This window comes from Perna viridis, chromosome 8 (assembly GCF_037379345.1).
Source record: "Perna viridis isolate PV_CMFRI_1.1 ecotype Kerala chromosome 8, ASM3737934v1, whole genome shotgun sequence".
Lineage (NCBI taxonomy): Eukaryota > Metazoa > Mollusca > Bivalvia > Mytilida > Mytilidae > Perna > Perna viridis.
In genome coordinates, this window is record NC_142452.1 from 30399825 (window position 1) to 30406534 (window position 6710).

Genomic DNA, 6710 nt, shown 5'->3' on the forward strand with positions numbered 1-6710 from the left:
CTCTTCAAAGTGTTATAAAAAGTTTTTGTATATTCTGAGTTCGATTAAAACAAGTTTCACTCAGTTAAAGTTGCAAGTTTGTTAAGCCTTTCAAGTACCTTCTATTGTTATATCTTGATAATGAGAGAATAAAAGATCACTGGGCAAATATATGCTATATACCATATAAAACAATAATCACAAATAATGATACTTATATTCATATTTATATGTATATAGAAGGGTCAGAAAAATTCTCAACGATGTAAGAACTGTCAAATTTGCGAAGCAACTTTTTGATCGCTCCCTCCACGTAACTCGTTCCGATGTGACATTTATGGAAATACCGCCTGTTAAGACCAGCGCAATAGACCACTCGGCCTCGTGGAATGGGGGATAGGGAAATGGGGCAATGGGGAATGTGACATTTCTTTAACCGGAAGTACTTTTGTATAATATTTCATTTCTGGTCGTTATATATTGAAAATGTTCCCGGTCACACGATTTCTAAACGTAAATCATTTTGGAAAATTTATACTGAAATAATTTTGTGTCGGAAACACTCGTATGGTTTCAATATTGACAAATTAAACACATTGAGTAATAATAACACGATCATTTAAAAAATAAAATAATGATTCCCTTTCAATTGGCAGAAATATTTCATTCGTCGCAACCTCGAAAAGGATAATAATATTGCCATTTTTAATATTTTACATACAAGAATTTTAGACCATTATTGAAATTTAAACTGTTCGCATCCTTACAATCTGCAGAAATATGTCATTTTTGAGTAATTTAACAGAAATCAATATGTCACAGCCAAACATATGATACTTTTTTTGACAATTTTAACATTTTAAACATTAATATAACACCATTAAGGATATTAAAAGTGTTCACACACATACACTTTACAAAAAATGTCATTTTGAAGATTTTTGACTGAAATATGAGTGTCGCAACCACCAACCGGATACTAATAATGCCAGTTTTAATATTTTTAACAATAATTTGGGACCATTATTGAAATTAAAACTGTTCACACTCTTACAATCTGCAGAAATATGTCATTTTTGAGAAATTGGACTGAAATCAATGGGCCGCAGCCACACATATGATGCTTATTTTGACAATTTATACATTTTAAACAATAGTATCAGGTAATAGCAGGTAATCAGAAATTGAATTTGTTTGCACCCATACAATCTACAGAAATATGTTATTTTGTGTAACTGGGACTGAATATGTATACATTTGGAAAAGTGTTTCCCTATTTTAAATTTGAAATAAAATAAGAATATATAGTTTTAAGAATAGTTTGCATGATTATTTCTCACGCATCTCGGTGTGGCAAAAATACATGTGAAGAATGCAAATATCGCGTGATGGGGGAATGGTGTATGGGGCTATGGGGAATGGGGCGTGGGGAATCTATGGGAATCTAGGCTTAACAGCACGCCACACCTACTTCTTCCATTGTGGCTTTAATATATTATACTATACTAGAGTAACACTGTTATTTGAGAACCTATGAACTAGTTGATACTTTGCCTGTTTCCTTTAAATTTAAGGTTTTTATTTTCGGTTCTTTTTCTGCCATTTTTGCGCTTTTGTTCAATTTTCCTTACATCTTCATTAAAATATTATGATGAAATATTTGTATCAGAAGTTAAGCATATTGTGATCACTCAGTCTTTATAAAGTTCAATACAAGTTTGTGTCACTGATGAACGTATTTAATACCGCTGTATTAAGCTGCTACAAACACATAATGTTGAAGTATTAAAATATGCAATGTAATATTGTTTATCTTAATACATACCTTCGACACTTTAATAATACTCCATGAAAAGGCCCCGTATACAATGTAACCATGGGAGGACTTTTGCCAAATTTTCCGAATGGCTGTTTTAAGTAAAAGTTTTGATCAGCAAACTATATCGCCATATTTTTTTATTCCGTTTCATTCACAACTAAAAGACAAATATGGCTGAAAACGAGACTGTTAATGGGAACTAATGCAATATATGTTAAAAACTGCTGTTATTAGCGATGATAATACACGGAGTTGGTTCAGAGGCCATAACATATGACTTCAATTTAGATAAATCATTCACATAGAAATGTTGTCAAGACACTCAATTTTGGTGCATATGTCCATGTGGTTTTCTGGTGCAACGCATTTTGTTGTAGATCAATAAAAACAAGTGTGTTAAATCGAAAGGAAAAACACCAAAAAAAAATAATTAATTGGTGCAATATAGGTATAACTGTGCAAGTTCCATTTTCACTAAGATAAATAGCTTTATTAGAGTAGCATATATCTTGTCTTGTGAAACGTGCTTCTTTTGTTGACCTTGTTTACATGAGTAATACACAGCGAATATTAATTTGCAGATTCTTGCACATGTCTTTTACATGTGCAATAACGTAATACAAAAGGTCTTACTTATGGTGAATACTTTTAAGCAAAAGAATAATTTACTTTAATTATCACTTCCATTACAAATCTCAAGTCTTTTCTAGAAACGGGTGTTTCTAGAAAGCCAGAGGACGCTGGTCCATGCTCCCGGGTTTTAGTGGAGTCCGAGTTGCTCATTTGCTTGTGTTACTTTGTATGTATTATTTTAGTTACTTAATGTTCTTTGTTGTCTATGTCTGTTTTCCATGTTTGGTCTTTGTCCCTGGATTACTTTCTTTTGATTTCCGCTAGAACATTGGTTCCCTTGATTACTCTTACATACGCGTAATCACAAAAAAGCGCTTGACATTGATACACGATACAAACAAATCGAATTACTATGTATAAAAGCACGAATAACGTAATGCAGATTATGCAAATATGTATGTATCTTATTGCAATCAGGAATATAGGGAAATCATCACAATACAGAAAAGGCTTAGAATTAACCTGTAATAGAACTGAAGGAGGATCTAGCCAGCGTAATGAGATGGAAAAAGATAGAGCATGTCTTCAGAATTAAGAAAATATAATTCTATCGTTTCATAGCACTGGACTCCCTATGGCAAAGGAAAGGCAAGGAAAAACCAAAAGTTACTTGGAGAACAAAGACAAGTAGTTTCTAAAGCAGTACGGAAGTGTATTTCATCTAAATATTAAGCACATTTGAATCATTTTTCGATGTGGTAAATTATATTAAACTACATCTGTATAAAACATTAAGTATTGTATAACTATCTAAAAAGGTGAATTTATGTACGGAATTTATGATAATAGAATATATATCCGGCGCTCCTAGTGCAAATTTATCATAACAATGTACAGGAATTATTTCAAATTGAACCAGTTGATGTATTATTATGACATCTTTAATACACAATGGCTCCACCAAATGAAAAAAGAATCAAGGAAATCAAGATTCTAAAGAATGTAACCAAGGTACAAAGACCAGATGGGGAAAACAGTCATACATAACAAAGAATATAAAATAACCAAAGTAATATATACAAAATAACAAAAACAAATGAGCAACTCGCACTCCACTAAAAACTGGGAGCATGGACCAGGTGCACTTGTAGGATAAATGTCTTTTGCTTTCTAGAAACACCCACGGAGTTGCTCATAAAAATAGTGTCCGGTGTAGACGAAAGAAAAAACGGAAAACTACGGCACGTTAACCAAATCGGTTCTTATTTGGCTGATGGATACACCGTAACGATCGACAAGTTCATGATGACGACCATCAAACTTCTTTAGTGATGACTTCAATCTTGTAGCAACGTAAAATGGTTCCCGAGGCCTAATTGTAAACAGTCTAGCGCACTACAAAACGTCTGCATATAGCTACGACAGTCTTTGGTATAACGTATGATTTTTTATATGAAAAATCCATTCACAGCTGCAGAAGGGATGTTGCGACAGATGAAAAGAAAGTTGACACTACAGAGTGAAAAGTCATCGCGTTTGTCATCGCGTTTGTCATCGCGTTTTGCCAATAGTTTTCTTTTACCATCGATTTCTCAGTATGTGCCGAGATATAAAGCTGACTTTACAGTGTCTGTAGTATCGTTTATTACAAATTCTTTGGGGTAAATGCGATGTGTAAATTCCCCCGTAATTTAATCTGGTGAACGATAATACGTCCTCTATACTGTTAAAACTGAGATTAAAGAATCTGGCCTAACGATGTTCCTTCTTTGGATAGGATCAGTTATTAAGTCAGCCTCATACAAATGAAGGAGTAGATAGTCAGAACGTATAAGAGCACAATTTGTTCCCATTGGAATGCCCACGTTTGTTGGAAAAAACGCGTCCAATACATTGGACAAATATGTTGTCGATTAAAAAAAATATTGCAATTTGAAATTCATATTTTAAAAACCAATAGAATGCTATGTGTTAAAAATATGGATTGTTTCTGGTGATTGTTTTGGAAGTCAATAAATAAAAGAAACATACCAGAGAAATTCATTCGGTAATTTGTTCATTCTTTATATGAGACGAACTCAGTTATGTATCATTAGCGTACATGTAATTATACAAGAAACGAACTATTGTTTTAATACAAAAATAGCTTTTTCGAATGGTTTTTAAGTTTATTTTAATGAGAATCATAACATGAAAAATGAAATAAAGTAGACAAAATGCACTCCTGAAATTCCTGTCATAAGTTTATTCAAAAACAATCTTTGGTAACCTTTCCAGTTGATCAGCGTTTTATGCCACTTTAAAAAATGGCTAGAAATTGGAGTTACTATGCCGGGTTCGCCCTCATGAAGAAACCTACCAAATGTCTTATGACACTTTTTTGTCGTATTTATGACAGATAAAGGAGATTTTGAAAGTTTTAATCGAATATGTACAGAACTGTTAGTAAAATATGTTCATTTAAAGGTCGTTCGTACTGTTTGCAACAAATATGCGGACGTGATCTACCTTCTTTTTGTAAATATTTAATCTTAATCCAAATATTCAGCACCCGAGTTCAAGTCATTATTACTTTTATTTACCTTTCCACTTAAAAAAACTCTTACCTTTGTACTATTATTTAAAATTCATTTGTAGAAAATTAAAAAACAAACATACATTCTTAATTTTGATGTTTAATATCATAATCAATATTCGCTTTTTTGTTTATTTATGACTGATTTATTGATTGATTGTTGGTGTTAAACCTCCGAGCATCAATATTACAGATATATTCAGACTATGAACATGAAATGGACGATAAAATGAACATGAAATGATGGTAAAATGAAAACGGGATGGGACACAAGGGCAACAAGGTCGACAAATTTTGATTGTCACTAGAAAAAGGCATGGATGGGTAAGGTCGGGCAATTTAGCCTCCTGTGGCGGAGCGCAAATGTTTCTACTCCTATCGATTACCAAAGCAGGGTTCTTTAACGTGCAAGGAACGTGGCATATTTCCCAACACGGGGCACCACTATGGTTTACGGTCAGGCTTTCCGTATCATAGCCTGACAACCCCAGCATGTAACACGCCAGGGGAAACTCATTCGACCACCTGGGGCACACATCCCAATTGCTCATTGGGCAGAGCGCCTATCCGCCGGCTAGGTTTCTGAGCACTATTTAGTCGGCTTTTACAACAAGCTTAGCGCTGCTGCAGGCCTATTCTTTTAACACCCGGACCTGCACGGGACTATTTATTTATGCACTGTCATTTTAACTGGCTGTTTCCTTTGATGCATTATACCTAGATAATACAAATTATTTTGTACGTTTGCATACAAATACACCGGAGCATCTATTTAGACCAATTTATTTTCAAACACTTGTTTTGACACATATTTGGTTTAATGCAAACCGAACGTTTAAGTTCTGAAATCTGAGGCCGCTCAGTGCGGTTTCATGGATTTTAAAACTTCCACTTGTGACTCCACAAAAATAATCGTAAACATTAAAGTTTTGAATTACAAGCCATATTACAAGCCACAATTACTTACAATGGATTAATTAATTTTAATCGTATAGCCCTTTTGTGGAAAAAAACTAATGCAATTAACTCGAAGATAAAATTAACCGAAATTGTCATTATAAGGGAAAATGATTAATTGTTTTAATGTTTAAGTTGCAAATATTTTTTTTTCGATTTTGAAACACATTTATTTAATTAGGTTTACGTCTTACTTCATGTAAATATGAGGACTTGTTTTAAATTATAAGATGGGAAAAGGTTGTTTTTTACAAGTTGCTATACGATAGTCATGAACATGCTATTAACAGGAATTTATTGTAGTGGCACTACATTTAATTCAAGGTCAGGTTTCTTTTTCAAGTCTAAAAAAACCTCCAGTTTTTTAATCATATTGACATAAGTAACGTTCTTACTTTCTTTAAATAAATACTATTTTCTCAAAATATTTCTCCATTGTTGACCTGTTCATTCTACTTTTATAACAATAGCTAGGTATAGTTTAAACATATTGCTATTGTTCTATTGTTCTCTTTCCTATTGCATTAGTATTTACCCCATCAAAGTTCTTGACCCAATTTAAACATTAAAAATATATCGATCATCGTTTTACAAATATGTTACCCAATGAAATATTTTACGGTCATTGTTCTTGTTATTAAATTAGAATTATTCCACTTTGAATATCAGTTTGAAAGAGGTTAATAGCGGCAATCAAAAGAATGTAATCCAGGGACTAAGACCAGATATACAAAACAAAGGACACAAAGTAACTAAAATCATACATACAAACTAATAAAAGCAAATGAGCAACTCGGACTCCACTAA